Source organism: Macrotis lagotis, chromosome 2, assembly GCF_037893015.1.
Source record: "Macrotis lagotis isolate mMagLag1 chromosome 2, bilby.v1.9.chrom.fasta, whole genome shotgun sequence".
In the NCBI taxonomy this organism is placed as follows: Eukaryota; Metazoa; Chordata; class Mammalia; order Peramelemorphia; family Peramelidae; genus Macrotis; species Macrotis lagotis.
This window is the reverse complement of record NC_133659.1, coordinates 102,729,093-102,745,543: the sequence shown is the minus strand read 5'-3', so window position 1 is coordinate 102,745,543 and position 16,451 is coordinate 102,729,093.

The following is a 16,451-nucleotide window of genomic DNA, read 5'->3' as shown; positions in this document are numbered from 1 at the left end:
CAGTGTCCAGTGTCAATCCCAGGTTGACTTCTCACACCTTTCTTTCTGTCCCCTCCCTTGCCCTTCCCCAAATGCCTGGACATCAGTTGAAGTGTTGAAGAGTCTCCTATTGGAAAGAACATTAGAGACCTAGGCTCAAATTCCAATTCTGTCACTAACTTTAATCACTCTGTCCCTCAGTTGCGTTATCTAAATGGGGAGAGTATCTGCCTCATAGGATTTCAAAAGTATATAAAGATATGACACTTGTGATGAAAGCAGACTGATTTTGTTGTCAGTCAGACCCTAGTGTCTATTGTCTTCTCTAGTTCCAACCCTTAGCACCTCTAACCTGTACTATTGTTGTAGCCTCCTAATTAACATCCCTCTTTCTGATCCCTAAAGTAAAGCTCCTACCTTGTTTCTCCAGTGATCAAGAGAATTCAGTGGTTCCCCATTGCCACCAGGCTTATCAATTTGACATTTAAACCCTCTCACAATCTGGCTCCTATCTTCCTTTCCAGTCTTATTTCATATTAATCCCTTTTACACTCTCTCCCAATCAAGTCTGACAAGTGGTTATTTGCTTCCCATATATGATATTGCATCTTCTTCCCTTAAATACACTCCCACTTAACCTCTGGGTCCAGAGCTTCCTTCAAAATATAGCTTGGGAATCATCTCCTCTATCAGACCTTTCCTGATCCTTCTAGATGTGCTGTGTCCCTCTTGAAATCATATTCTTTTCTACATACTTATCCATGTACAGGTCACATCATGATCATAGTCATTGTCACCATCATTGCAATCCTACAGAATTTTAAAATTTGCAAAGCACATTATAATTATTATTATCTCATTTTATTCTCACCATAAGCCTGAAAAGTAGGTGCTATATTACAGGTGAGGAAACTGAGGCAGACAGAAGCTAAATGATTTATCCAGAGGCACACAGCTAGTAAGTAGTTGAAGCAGGATTTGAACTCAGATATTAGTGGCTCTAGGTTCAGCATTCTATCTATAATGTGAAGGCAAATCCTTAAGGGCAGAAATGGGTTTGTTTTTGTCTTTGTCTAATGTCTAGGATAATTTTTTGGAGGAAGGTCCATACCTGTGATTTCATGAGTTTACAAAACTTCTGATGAGGAAATTACCTCCACCAATTCAGAGGATCAACTCTACTCTGTAACTTCCAGGCTTAAAGGGTTGCTTAAAGTTCTAAGAGGTTAAGTAATTTGCCCAGGATTTCACAGTCTGGAACTGGACTTAAACCCAATCCTTTGATTCACAGGATGGCCCTCTCTTCATTATACTACACTGCCTCTCTGCATTGCATTTAGTAGCCACTTAAAGGCTTTTGAATTAAATTACCTTGAATTAGGAAGGTGAATCTGATGTTTAAAAAAATCTGATGTTTAAAAAAAAATCTGATGTTGTGTATAATTAGTACCATCAAGTAAACTCAAAGGAAGGAGAAATCACTTCCAGTGAAGGAATGGCATGATATGGGAAGTGCTGCATAGGCTGGGTCTTGAAGGCTGGGTTGGGTTTCAAAAGCCCAAACAGGTTGTTATGAACAAATATGGTAGATAGAATCTTTAGCATCATTCCCTTTTAGTTTGAGTCTATTTTCCCCAGGAACTAAAGGAGAGAGAGCATATTTCCATATGTCAGTTCTAGCAATATCTTTTGATCCATCCCTACTCTTTAGGATTTACCTTCCCACCGCAGAGTGTTGAGCCCAGAGACCTGTACTCAATAAACTCCAATGGCTTCCTGTTATCTCCAAAATCAAATATAAAATCCTCTACCCACCACATTTATTCACTGGGTTTGGCATAGCCAATGCACCCTTGCTGGCAGAACACAGTGTTTCAGCTGCTGGATCAATTCATGCTAAGCTGGGCCAAACAGGTTGGTCCTCAGTGCTGGCTCATCATTGGCTTTGGTTGCTGCAGTCATAAGCAGACCCTGGGGTAACTCTAGAGTTTTCTTGGGCATTATGGAGGAGTGGAAATTCAAGCCTAGTAATACATGAAGAGTTCAAAGATTTTTTTTAAATCAACATACAGTTAGTTGATAGTAAACAGGCATGTGCTAAAATAAAGAACAAGCTCCACCAGTATTCATCATCATTTATTTTCAGAGGAAAACTTACCAATATTTGCAAATGATCCTCCCATTGACTAGTTCTCCCTAACTCATCCATCATCAATGAACCAGTGCCTATTATTTGTCAAATTCTATGCTAAGCACTAGAAATACAAAGATAAAAGAGAAACAGTTCCTGCCCTCAGGAAACGTGGCATCAATAGTAGGTAATAGGTACATACACAAGGATACATAAAACACATCTAAAGCATGTATTACCTCATTGTCAGGGAGGAGTCACTAGAGGGACCAGGTGGAGCTTCATGAAAAAACAGCATCTACATTAAATCAGGAATTTCAAGAACTAGAGGTTGACAGGAAATATATTCTGGGCATGAAAAAATAAGAAAGGAGGGAGATGGAGTACCATGAATTGCTGTATTAAAAAAAAGCAGTATCTAGAGTCTAACTTTCTGGTAGCTCATCTTAGGAGTGGTTCTCCAAATATGAGTAGGGCTCATCAACAGAACTGAACTCAAAGTTTTTCCAGCATGGTGAGAGCAACCAAAACTTGTGTTTTGCTGGCAAAGTCTCTGAAAACCCAAAGTTCCATTCATGTCATTATAAGTGAAAATATGTAGAAGGTAGATTGATGGAAAGAAAATTAGCTAGAGATAGAGGAAGAAGAATAGATGGATGGATCATTAGAGATGGATGGAAAGTGGTGGATAGGTGGAGAGATAAATAGATGTAGAGATGAATGGATATATAGTTAATGACTGAAAGAGAAGATGAAAGAGGAGAGAGGAGAAAGATAGTGTAGGTCAATAGTAAGACTTCTAACTCTTGAATCAGAGGATCTAGGTTCAAATTCTAACTCTAATGTTGACTTCCTCCATGATCTTGGAAGTCTCTTAATCTTCTGAGACCTGTTTCCTCAGATATAAAATGAGAAAGGTTGAGCTATCGGATGGCTTCATAAGCTCCCTCCAGTTTTTAGCACCCATGGAAATGGAAGGTAACAGTCCAGTATTAAACAACCATAGTTCACGAACCTTCCTCTGTGGTTTTAGAATGAGTACTTCTATATGCATTTGAGAAAAGTCTTGTTTGGTATACTGGGAACTCATATCTCTTCACATAAAATTTTCCATTCCTGAGGACTTAAATCGGGGGAACTGAAAAGCTGACTCACTTGCCAACTATCCCTGACTCCATTCTTCCCTCAGATTCAGGTTAGAAATGGTCAGACAGCCACCAAGATCTCTGGGAGAAGCTCAGGCTCAGTCCAAGCAATACTGACTCCTCTATTCCTTCTGTCCTCAAGCATAATCCATCATCTCTAAGAAGCTTCTGGACAGTCTAGAGTAGAAGAGAGTTAAGTGATCAGGATTGCAGAAAGCCAATAATAACAATAACAAATCCTATGAAAAACCAGACTTCCTCAGAAAAGTCAGCAGATTTCAACCGAAAGTGAATAGTAATGTACTGCATGGGGTGGGGGTGAAGGTACATCATTTTTTTAGATTGGCCACTTTGGGCAGTGATCATCCCAGCACCCTTTCTCATGTGCAGTTCACAAAGCTTTCTTTACCTCCCTGATCAAACTGAAAAGAGCTATAGTTCCCATTTCATTCGACCCTTGACTAACTGAGGGATGTTGTGCTGGTTACTTTTTATCTCTCGATCTCAATTTCCTTACTCTATAAGGAGTAGGAAGAGTCATATCTGTCATTCTGTCCTGCCTAAAGCCATTGTGAAGAATCAATACTGCTAGGTAGTGGATAGACTATAGGATCTAGAGTCAGTAGGGTATGTTACTCTGGGCTAGTCACTTAACCTCTCTCTGATTCAGTTTTCCTATCTGTAAATTGAGGATAATAATAGTACCTTTCTCCCAAGTTTGTTGTGAGGATAAAAGGAAATCATATTTGTAAAGAACTTTATAAATCTTGAAGCATTATATAAATACCACCTAGAATTACTGTTCAGTAAATATTTAATTGAAGGCTGCCATGGTGCCCAGCTCATTGAAAAGAAAAAAGAAAAAAAAAAGAAAAAGAAAAAGAAGATAATGTAGAGATGAAAATCTTTTGAACCCTTGAGAAAAGAAAAAAGAGCCATAATTTCTGTTCTCAAGTGCAAGACCTGGGTTACAGCTCTGACAGTCACTCATTGTGTGATCCTGACAAAATCATTTCACTCTCTTGATCTCTTATCTAAATTATTGCAAAAACCTTCTGACTGGTTTCCTTGACTCAAGACTCTTCCCATTCCAGTCCATCTAATATCCAGCTGTCAAGTTAATCTTCCTAAAATACACATCTGACCATGTCATCTTCCTACTCAATAAACTCCAGTGTCTCCCTATAACCTCTAGGATCAAAAACAAAATCTCCTATCTGGATTTCAAAGTCCTGGCCACTTTCTACCTCTTACATCTTACTCCTCTTCATATACTCTGATTCAAAGACATTGATCTCTTTACTATTCCTTATACAAGAGATGTTACCTTCCAATTCTATGTACTTTCACCGATTACCCCCCCAAGGCTGGAATACAAATAGTATCGCCTTGTTTCCATGGCTTCTTTCAATTTCCAGCTAAATCCCATCTTCTATAAAAATAACAGCAGCAAAAAAACAGCCAACCTTTTCCAATCCCCCTTAAAGCTAGTACCTTCTCTCTGTGATTATCTCCTATCAACATCTTGTTTGTACATAGTAGCTTGTATGTTGTCTGCTCCATTAGAATGTGAGCTGCTTGAGAGCAGGAATTATCTTTTGCCTTTCTTAGTATCCCCAGAACTTAGCATAGTACCTAGTGCTTCTAGACCTAACTCTGATCTTAAATTTCAACATCTGTAACATGGGGGTGACAACACTATAACTCTTTTCCACACAAGGCTGAAAAAAAAATATTTTTCAAACCTGAAAGTACTTTATAAATGTGAGCTATTAAGCCTCATCCATCATGAAAATGGACAAAGAAAATAAACAGATGAGTCACAAGAGAAAAAACATGGTAAATGCACATTTAGCAAAATGATCAACCTCATTAATTACTAAAGAAATGTAAATGAGTGCAACACTCATGAGAATGGGGAAAAAAACAGAAAGAAAAAGTATAAAGCCCAAAGTTGTCAGTGAGAAAAGGAAATCTACTCATCTATCATTATTTCAAGTGATACCACTAATTGATGTTACCTTTCTGGACAGCAATTCCATAATAAGGAGCAAAAGTCACAAAATTAGTCATACCCTTTAACCTGATAATTCCACTCCTGTGAATGTATCCTAAGAAGCAGTTAAAAAGAAAAATAAGATCTTTTCACATGAAAATTTTTATAAAAGCTCTATAGTCAAATTAACAAGCATTTATTAGGCTCTTGTTATGTGTCTCACACAGAGGATACAAAGAAAGGGAAATACAGACCTTACCCTCAAGGAGCTTACACTCTAATGAGGGAAACAACATGCAAACAACTATACTCAAATATGACATGGGTTTGATTCATGCCTGGACTGCCCAAGATGGAGTTCTTTACAAGGAAAATTCTGGGGACCTACTTCTTGAAGACTAGAAAACTGGAACATTTTGGGTTAACCTACCTTGGGTCTGAAAGCAGTTTTTCATTAACTGCATGGTCATAATTGTCTATATCTTTAAAAGTGCCATCAGAGCTTTTCTTATATTCTAGTCTGAGGGATGCTATTCAATAAGACAGAAGGACTGGGGGGAGGGGCTACCTTGCTTCTCCCCCTTCTCCCTTAGACAATGTGATTCTAAGAAATAGGCCAGGGTTTCTGAAATTTTCCTTTGTCTTTTCCCATTTTAGGTGTGGGTAGTGAAGTCTCCAACAGAGGAAATTCAACCACAGAAATCCAGGAATTCAGGAATCTAGTCCGGGTTTTGTAGTCAACCCAGCAGCAAAATCATGAGGAACAAGGGTTAAAATCAATCATTTGGTCTCAGGGTCAAACTTGGTGGGATTGATGCTTTGTGAGAACTGAGCAAAGTGATGACCCTAATCCCCCTATCCTATCCAGAAAATGAGGAGGTGCTGGAGCTGGGGAAAGTATGACCCTGAAGTATTATATTATATTGTATTATGTTATATTATAATTATATGTTATAGCTTACATTACATATGACAATATCATGTTATATATAAAACATATAATATGGTATAATTAAATATGTGTATTATATTATATAATATAAACTTATATATCATGCTGTATATAGTTGTATTATATTTGATACTTTATAGTTATACATTACATGTATGAATATATAATGTTTATGTAGTGTGTATATTATAGTATATATATATATACTATATATAGTATAAATTATATAATATCTTATTATAGGTGACTAGGTGGTATAGTGGATAGCTCACTGGGCTTGGAATCAGGAAGACTCATCTTCATGAGTTCAAATCCAGCCTACTACTAGCTGTGGGACTCTGGGCAGGTCACTTAACCATGCTTATCTCAGTTTCCTCATTTGTAAAATGAACTGGAAAAGGAAATGGCAAACCATGACACTATCTTTGCCAAGAAAACTCCAAAATGGGATCATGGAGAGTCAAATATGAATGAAATGACTGAACACAATAAAATATATTTATCTATATTTATATCTATCTACATATCTATCTATATTTATCTGTATATTTGTTTTTGCTATATCTTTGAAGTAAATATCCCTTTGTAAAAGCTAAATGAAAAGGGGTAAATGGGATGATAGTATTAGTAACTAATAGAAGGCAAGAAAAACTCCCAAACTCCTTGTGTGTTGGTGGAAGGTAGGAAGGTAAAAGGTAGTAAACTATATTACACAAAAAAATGCATACAAGATACATTGGAGATAATCTCAGAAAGAAAGCTATTAGTGGACATATTTCTTGCAGAAAGAAGCTTAGCTGAGACTTGAAGGAAGGTGACAAAGCCAGGAGGTGGAGATGAAGAGGAAGAGAATTACAGACACAGAGAGAACCTATGAAAATTCCCAGAACCAGGAGATGAAGGGCCTTCCTTGGAGAACAGGAAAGTCAATATCACCGGATCACAGAGAGTATATGAATGGGGAATAAAGTATAAAAAGAATGGAAAAATAAAAAGGGGTCAGGTTATAAAAGACTTTAAAAGCCAAACAGAGAATTTTCTATTGGATCCCGAAGCCATTGCAGTTGATTAAATAGTAAGTGAAGTGCTTTAAGTAGATCCATTTGATAACTAAGTGGATTTTAATAACATGAGGAATTGCAATAGTTCAAGCAGGAGGTAATAGGATCTGCACCAGGGTGGTGGCAGTGTCAGATGACTAATGTTTTGAAGATATTATAGAAATAGATTGACTATGGGGATGGGGAGAGGGGACGTGAGAGAGAGAACAAGGAATCAAAGATTCAACATTTAGATTCAAAGCCTGGATAATGGGAGGATGATGACACCTTTGTCAGTAATAGGAAAATTTGGAAGGGAGAGTCTCGAAGAAAAGTTGTCGTGATAGAAACTACTTCTCTTCTTCATTCTCTTGACAATTGTACTTCTCTCACTCTGCACCATACCATTTCTTGCCTCCACCCTTTGCCTCTGATGGCAACTTTCTAGTCATCATCACCAGATTATCCCACAATTATGATTAAGGAGACGTTGACTTTCCCAGGGACTTCTACTACTATAGAATTGTCTTCATTAGAAATCATCACTGGATCATAAAACAGTGTGACAGAAAATGGTCAAGGAAAAGATTGGTATTGAAGGAATAAAAATTTGAAGTCATCATATATTAAAGTAGATGCCAATCTACATTCAAGTCCTGAAATCTCTTCCTAGGACATCAATAACTATCTAAGAGACTCCTGTACCTTAGAACAACCCATTTTAATAGCATTCTACAATTTAGACTTTTATCTCAATGGAATTCTCCACTTGGCTATAATTTCATATCTTGTGACTTATAGGATCACAGATTTAGCAAAGGAAAGACTTCTATATTCCTCATTTTACAAAGGGGGAAATAGGTTTGACAATGAATAAAAGGCAGGTTTTGTTTTCAAATAAATCATTCATCTTGGTAAATGGAAAAGATTTGACTTCTTGGTGGGTGGTTGCTTTTTTTAAATTTAGAAAATTTTGCATTCATTTCATGTGGCCTGACTGGTGGTCTAAGATGTGCCAATCTCAGGCTTGTCCTTTCTCTTCCTCTCTGTCTCATGAACTCTTGCTTCATTGTTGGTAAGTCCCCCTTTAAGCCAATTTTACACCACACTGATTCCATCAGACAATTCTCAGACCCGTGAAAGCCCATCCCTTCCTTCTAAATCAAAGTCAGTCATTTGAATTGGTTCTTGTTTAATCTGTTTTGGAGTGATTTTTTTCTTTATTGCTTATGATTAACTTATATCTCCAAGTATAATAATAATTAATAATAACAAATATTGTATTGTATCTCCTCAGTAAAAATAAAATAAAATAAAAGGGCTATAGTCCCAAGACAGCATGGTGAAGTGGAAAGAGCCCCAGATTTGGAGATAGGGAAATTGGGCTAAAATCCTGACTGCTCTTTGTCCTTTTTGCCTCAGACAAGTCACTTCTCCTCCCTGGACTTCAGTTTCCTCCTTGTTATAATGAGAGGATTGGATATATCAGCAGTTTCTAAACTTTTGATCTCAAAATCTTAAAATTTATTATTATAAATTATTCTAATTATTGAGAATTATTGAATTATTGAGAATCATTACAAATTATTGAGAACATCAGTAAACTTTTGTTTATGTTTTATGTAAATAATGACATGATTATGAAAATAGTTTTGACCTCATGGACTCCTGAAAGGGTCTTGAGAACTTTCCTAGAATCCATAGATAACTTTTTGAGAAGAGCTGAACAATAGGGTTTCTGTGGTCCTTTCTAGCTTTCTATATTATATGATCTGGGTATGATTTGTACATAAATTTTATAAATTGAATCAAAATTTTAAAAATATTTATTTTTAGTTCCAAATTGTCTCCATTTCCTTAACTTCTCCCTCACCCACTGGGATGACAAGTAATTAGATATATAAAGTCAGTTGTACATAATTTTTAATAATAGGAAACATATCATTTGTTTGTTGTTTGGAGAAAGATTAAAGAGGCCATGGTACATTAATGCAGTAGGGAATTCTGGCTCTAAAGGATGGACAAAACATATAGAGTAATGCAAAGAAAAAAAATCTATGTGAAATAATGCCAAAGTAAAAAAAAATCAAATTAAAAGTACTTTACAAACACTGAAAATTATGAAAAATATCCTTACCAATGGTTTGCATTCATATTTCATTTTTATAACTCTCCAATCAACAACACTTTGAGGCCTATACTGCAAACACCATTTGTTCTATTTTACAAATGAGGATTCTGAGGAGTTTTGCTGTAGAAGGGGCATGATCCCAAGAGCTCTGAATCATATACAATTTCAGCATTTTACAGATGGTGAAATTCAGACCTGTGGAGGTTAAGAGATTTGTCCAAGATCATACAGCTAGTAAGTGTATGAGGTGGTATCCAATCTAGGTTTTTCTAACTAGAGCCAGTCCTCTACTCACTATGTTACATTGCCTCTCTTTTGGCAGACAAGGGAAAGGAGAGAGATGGAGGACTCCTCATAGGTAGTGCAAGTGAGCAGGCTACAAAGTACATAATTATTGCCCACAATAGCTCTGGTGTGGGTCTGGACATGAATTTACAAGAGTCAGGTCAGGTAGAAAAACATATCCAAACATACGAGGTTGGGAAGTGAAAATCTACCAACTTTATTTTTGGAAACTCAGACTTTTATAGGAAAAACTCATCTCAGGAATGACTGGTTAAAGGAGACACAGTTTCACAATTTCCTGGGTAAATATGCAATATTTGTTCTTAGAAATCTGTATACTTCTCTATCAAAGGAACCCTTTACAACCACCTACAGAGCCACAGATTATCCCAGGTCAGGGTTCACTGGTGAGCCAATGGATCCATGCAATGAGTAATAATCCATACATATCTTTGATGAAGAAGATCACTGAGGATATGTGAATATCACTCCCAGGGTATGGCACTCTACACATAATAAAGAATGGCACCTAAGTGACATAAAGGATGTCCTCAGATAAATACCAGAAACATGTGAGTTGAATATCTCATCAGATGGACTGGTCCCCTAGCACAAATGAAGGACAACTGATAGACAGGTTATATGCTCTATTGATATCCATATTATGCTAAGGTCTGGAAGAAGGACCCCAATGTTTTGGGGGTCCTCTGTGGCTGATTTATAGAAAAAACCGAGTGATATAGATTGGGCAGGCTTAAATGGGGAGCGAGCTTCATTTTCAGAGGGAATGACCACTTTGAGAAGATCAAAGATTCATTAAAGAACATAATCTAAAGCAAATCACTTATAACCACCAACCCTCAGTTTCCTTATCTAGGAAATGTTGTGATAATAATATTTGAACCATCTACCTCATAGGTAGATGTTTTGTGGAGCAAATGAAATAATGCATTATAGGAGTTTTTAACATTTCTGTTAACATATCACTTTGGGAGTCTGGTAGAGCTTTTCATAATATTTAAAAATATTCCTTAATTTGAAAAATTACATCTATATAAATTTATACATAATTTAAAAAATTTCAAATAAATATTATTTTAAATGCATAAAATAAAATACATAGTGCTTCAAAGGCAAATCATGGCTTGCTATTGTCCACAGGTGAGGAAGAGTTAGATATGACTCAATAGCTAAACAATAACAAAGCATTTTTGCCATTGGAAACGACATGAGATATGGGTGTTGGGGCTCATTCTATATTTATTGAGTTTTGTAAGGCAATGGGGTTAGTGACTTGCCCAAAGGTCACACAGCTAGGTAATTATTAAGTGTCTGAAGCCAAATTTGAACTCAGGTCCTCCTGACTCCAGAGCCAGTTCTCTATCCACTGCACCACCTTGGGACAGCAGAGGTATTAGACGGACTACGAAAATGAAGGCCTGCAGAGCTGTTGTGATGACTTCATTGCTCTATGCCTGTGAAACCTGGACAGTCTACCAGTGTTGTGTCAGGGAACCGAATCACTTCCATTTAAATTGTCTTGGGAAAATTCTGAAGATCACCTGGTAGGAGAAGATACCAGACACTGAGGTCCTTTCTCGAGCTAAACTGCCAAGCATTCAAACATTACAACAGAGAGTGCAACTATGATGGGCTGGGCACATTGTTAGAATGCCAGATGTATACTTACCACAAAAACTATTTTATAGAAAATTTGCACAGCACAAGCACTCCTCCCAAGGGGTCAGAGGAAGCAATACCGAGACACCCTGAAGGTCTCATTGAAGAACTTTAGAATTGATTGTACAGTATGGGAGACACTGGCACAAGACCTCCAGCATGGCATGCCCTCATCAGTGAGGGTGCTTCACTCTATGAGGAAGGAAGAATGAAAATAGGTCAAAGGAAATGTAACATCCATAAGTGTAGAGTACCCACTCCAGGTGTTCACATGGACTTTTGTGCCCAACCTGTGGTGGAGAATTCCAAGTTCATATTGATATAATCAGTCACGGTCAGACACACTGTAATTCATCTCAGATATAGTGATCTCATTTTGGTCTTCTGGGATAATGAAGGATAAGAACCAACTAGATATTTTTGTAGCATTAGAATGTATGGAATGTTAAAAGGTCTAGAAGTGGAAGACTCCAGCATGGATAGAAGATCCTCTTTGGAGGATTTATGAGAAGACTTGGACAAAGATCTCACCAGGAGGGAAGGTGTGGATAAAATGGGATTTGTATCTAAGTAGGAAACACCCATGTTAATGAGATCATTGATCCTTATTGGTTGTGATAGAACATTTTATAGTCTAGGTCACAAAATTTTTAGTTTTCCCCTTCACTTGCATGTTAATATTTAAGGAGATTGTTTTAGGTCACCACATTTTCACTTGAAGGATTTAACAGTTTTATTTTTAAATTCTCATGGGACTATATTTAAAAACCTGGTAACATAACCATTAGAAGCAAATAGCAAACCCAAAGCCATTATCTGTGTGTGGTGAAGTCTATAGGGGTCATCCTAAGGAACATCCTGACAATGCTCAATCCTAATTCTGGTTGCTCTGTGGAAAGTTTCAGGACCTGCTTATAGCCATGTAATTCAAAACTAAAGGTCTTGTATTTTAGGATGACAGAGTCCCCTTATTCAACACAGAGCCAAAAGAACTGATGACTCAGTGAATGTATAAAAAGCCAAGAGATCTTCTCCTCAGTGATTTGATTTATTTCTGACTTCAAATAGTGTCCTGACTGAACTGATTTTTTTTCCTCAGAGGGGAGCAGAGAAAGGGCAGCTATATTCCCAGTTGTCTCCTTGTGTCCATGAATACATGGCATCTAAAGCACATGTCCTACCTGGGCAAGACTGAGTCTGGGTCTGGACTACCTTTCTTTCTTGTGCTTATTTTTCCCTGATAATAGGTAAACAAGTACCTATTCTAACATTGTTGACTCCAAATTTGGAGACAACCTTTTGAGTTTGAAAGGTCTAGAGGTTTCATTGGTTTGGAATAGTGGCAGCAGTAACTGCTTTAGCACTTTGGGAATGTATGCCCACCCATGAGAGCATTGGCTCAAGCCTAGTCATTTTACTAACAAACATGCACCAGGAATCACTTTATTGAATAGCATAGAGCCAAGGTGAGCTGTAAAATGCTTAATTTTCAACCCTGAAAACTACTTTATGTTCTGATAGGTTTAAATATCAGCCTCTCAAGAAACTGTAGCTGTATTCTTAAATTAACTTATGAACCCTATTTTTCTAAGTCAATCTGTTAATCCCCATTAGGAGACTCTTTTGGTTGACTATCTCTTTTGGGAGCAGGAATAAATTATTTACCATAGATCTGATACATATTGTATTGTCAGAAACTTTCTACATCTCTCTCTTTTTAGAGAAGCTCTAGTTGTGAGCCATAATGTAGCTTATAATGAACCTATGGGTGTAATAAAGGGGAGTCTAATCCTTTACATTGAAAGCTGGGAGATTTGAAGCAGGTTTTTCAGGTTTCATTACATACCTGCCCCGCCCCCGCCACACACACACACACACACACACACACAAAAACACATACAAAGTGGAGAAAAATGCTGAAGTGATCCAGTTTCTGTGGGTTCAGAAGTGATTCTTCAAGATTAGATAATATTTGTACTTCTATACTTTTGCCTTGGTTCTTGTAGTTTCAATGATGTTTGTGACAATATCAAAGTCCTGGTTGTTAATATGTTCTAAAATTACAGAATTTCAGAGTTAAAAGGGACCTTAGCTACCATCCATCCAATCTATTCCCCCCAAAATATTCATGTCTACAACATTTCTGACAAGTGGTTATCCAGGTTTTACTTGAAGGCCTCTAGTGAATACTAGAATCTCCTTAGACAACCAAATCCACTTCATATAACTGTAATTCTTAGGTATTTTTTCCAAACATAAAACATTCCACAGAATGCTCCTGGCTTTGTTCTCTGGAGCCATAGAAAACAAATCTAACATTTCTCCTTATATAAACAGTCTTTCACATTCCCCCATCCCAAAATTTACTTTTCTCCAGCCTAAACACCCCCAATTTCTTCAAGTGGCAAAATATGTAAGTCTTTCACTATTTTGCGTGCACTTCTCTGGACATTCTCTGAATCGATCATTTCTCTTCAAAGTTCCCAACTTTGCTCAATCATAACTATCACCTATCTTCAGTGGAGACCTATCTTTGCTGACAGACATGAATTTCCCAATATGTCTGTACTGAGTCCTTAAAGGACTTGACCCCTTTCCTAAAAGAGGAAGGAGTAGAGAAGATACCTTGTGAGAGGTGATGTCAGAAATTTCCAAGGAAAAAAGGAAGGAAAGAAGGGAGGGGAAAAACAAGCAAGCAAGCAAGCAAGCAAGCAAGCAAGCAAGCAAGCAAGCAAACAAGAAAGAAAGAGAAAGAAAGAAAGAAAGAAAGAAAGAAAGAAAGAAAGAAAGAAAGAAAGAAAGAAAGAAAGAAAAGATTTTGAGGAAGTGAAGAAGTAAACTATTTTATTACTACCACTGAAGCCACTACCAAGGGTAAATACAGAGAAACCAAGGCATCAGGGGAAGCCTATTATCAGACATGAGAGAGGAAACTGAGACCCTGCTAGAAAGCCTCCTCAGAGGCTGAGACTAACAGAAGCTGCAAAGAGCAGTTTCCATAGAAACAGAAGCAGAGCTGCAGTGATGGGGACAGTATTGGACTCCAGGGCCAAGCAGAGCATCTGGATACATTCTAGTCTTATTGAGTTTACTCAGAGGGGCAGATTCCTGGCTGATGATTCTTTTGTGTTGCCATCTCAGAGAAGCATATATTTGTTTCAAAGCTTATTTCTGTTTCTGTTTCTTTTATATACATATATGTATGTATGTATATATATATAATATATATATTTTTCTGTTCATCTAGTCTCTTTAAAAGCAGGGAATAAAATAAAACTGTTCAATTATTGAATTATCAATCTGTATGTGTTTCATTTACTCAAGTGTAATTGAAAGGGAGTTTATGATTGGAGAGAAAGTGAAAGAGGAAAAAAGGGAAGGGAGGGAGGGAGGGAAGGAAAGAAGGAGACGAAAGGAGGAAAGGAAAGCAGAAAGAAAGAAAAGAAGGAAGGAAGAGAGACAGAAAGGGATTTTCTTATAATTACTACAACATTCCCAGTATGGGAGCATAGAACTAAAGAGAAGAGATTTATTGATTCATATTCTTATACATTTCCCAGAGCTAGGAAGAACATGTGAATTCACAACATTACTTGGAGGCTACATCTAGTCTGTGAGATGATATCTCTGACATTTTTATCTTTACTTTTGTTCTATCCTGCATAAGTTGATAGCATTGAGGAAAGAAAAAGTCATGGTCTTAAGTGAGGAACTGGTAATAAGAGTGAAGAGCCATCCAAATAGGAGTGGCTAGTTTGGATCAGGGGCAATTAGATGGTGCAATGACTGGGAATCAGGAACATTCAACTTTCTGAGTTTGAATCTGGTCTCAGACACTTAATAGCTGTATAACTCCAGTCAAGTCACTTCACTCTATTTGCTTCTGTAAAATAAGTTAAAGAAGAAAATGGAAGCAACTTTGTCAAGAAAACCCCAAGATCACGAGAAGTCAGAAAGACTGAAATGATTCGACAGCAAAAATAGTATGGCTCACTGATTTTTTGTCTTTTACCTCATTCATACCACCATCTACAGCTAGATATATAATGAATATTGGGTCCAAATCATTTATAAGAAGATGAAAACACTTAAAATTCAAATGAACTTTGAATATTTTCCACTAGTTTTGTCAAGGCATTCTGACAATAAATTGATTATGCAAGATGCTTTAGTGGGCGTTTTCAATGGTTGATTCTAGAGAAAAAGTCAACTTTTCTATTACTTTTCAACCAGTCTCTCCTGGGTCCCCAAATTACCATCAAAGCAAGTTTAATAAATCTATTAACTGTCAATTTGTCAACAGCATTGCACCTACTATGTATCAGACACTAAGAAAAAAAGCAAAAATACTCCCTGCTATTGATGAGCTCATAGACTAATAAGTAGAAAATATGCAAAGACAGTGTAAAACAAAATATATCCAAGATAAATTAGAGATAATCTAGAGGGCAAATACACTAGCATCAAAGGATGTTGGGAAAGACTTCTTGTAGCAGGTAAGATTTTTAGCTAAACCTGAAAGGATCTAGAAAAGTTAGATGATGATTATTTGTGGAGCTGCAGATATTTTCACTGCTTCAGTGAATAGAAGGAAGAAAGATATTAGGAGAACAGAAAGACAGGAGGAGTTAGATTATCAAGGCTTTTAAAGTCAATTGTGTTGGTCATTCAGTTTCTCATTTGGTTAGTTTATCAGCTGCAAGGATTCAATTCTCTTCTCTATGTGATTCTCAACTCTTTATCCAGCTCCAAACCCTCTGCTGACTTCCAGGCTCATATTTCCAAATGCCTTTTAGACATCTCCAATTGGATATCCAATATACATCTTAAACTCAATGTCTGCTATCAATATGACGTATCAATTTCACTTTCACAATATCTCTTCTCTGACACAGTTACTGCTCTGATGAAGACCCTCATCACCTCATGCTGAGACTATTGCAATAGTCTGCTGGTGGGTAGGTCTGACTCAAGACTTTTCCCAATTCCAATCCATTCTTCATTCAGTCACCAAAGTTATTTTCCTAAAATGTGGGTCTACCCTTGTCACCACCCTATTCAATAAATGTCAGTGACTCCCTAAAGCCTATAGAGTCTTATGTTGAAAGCCCT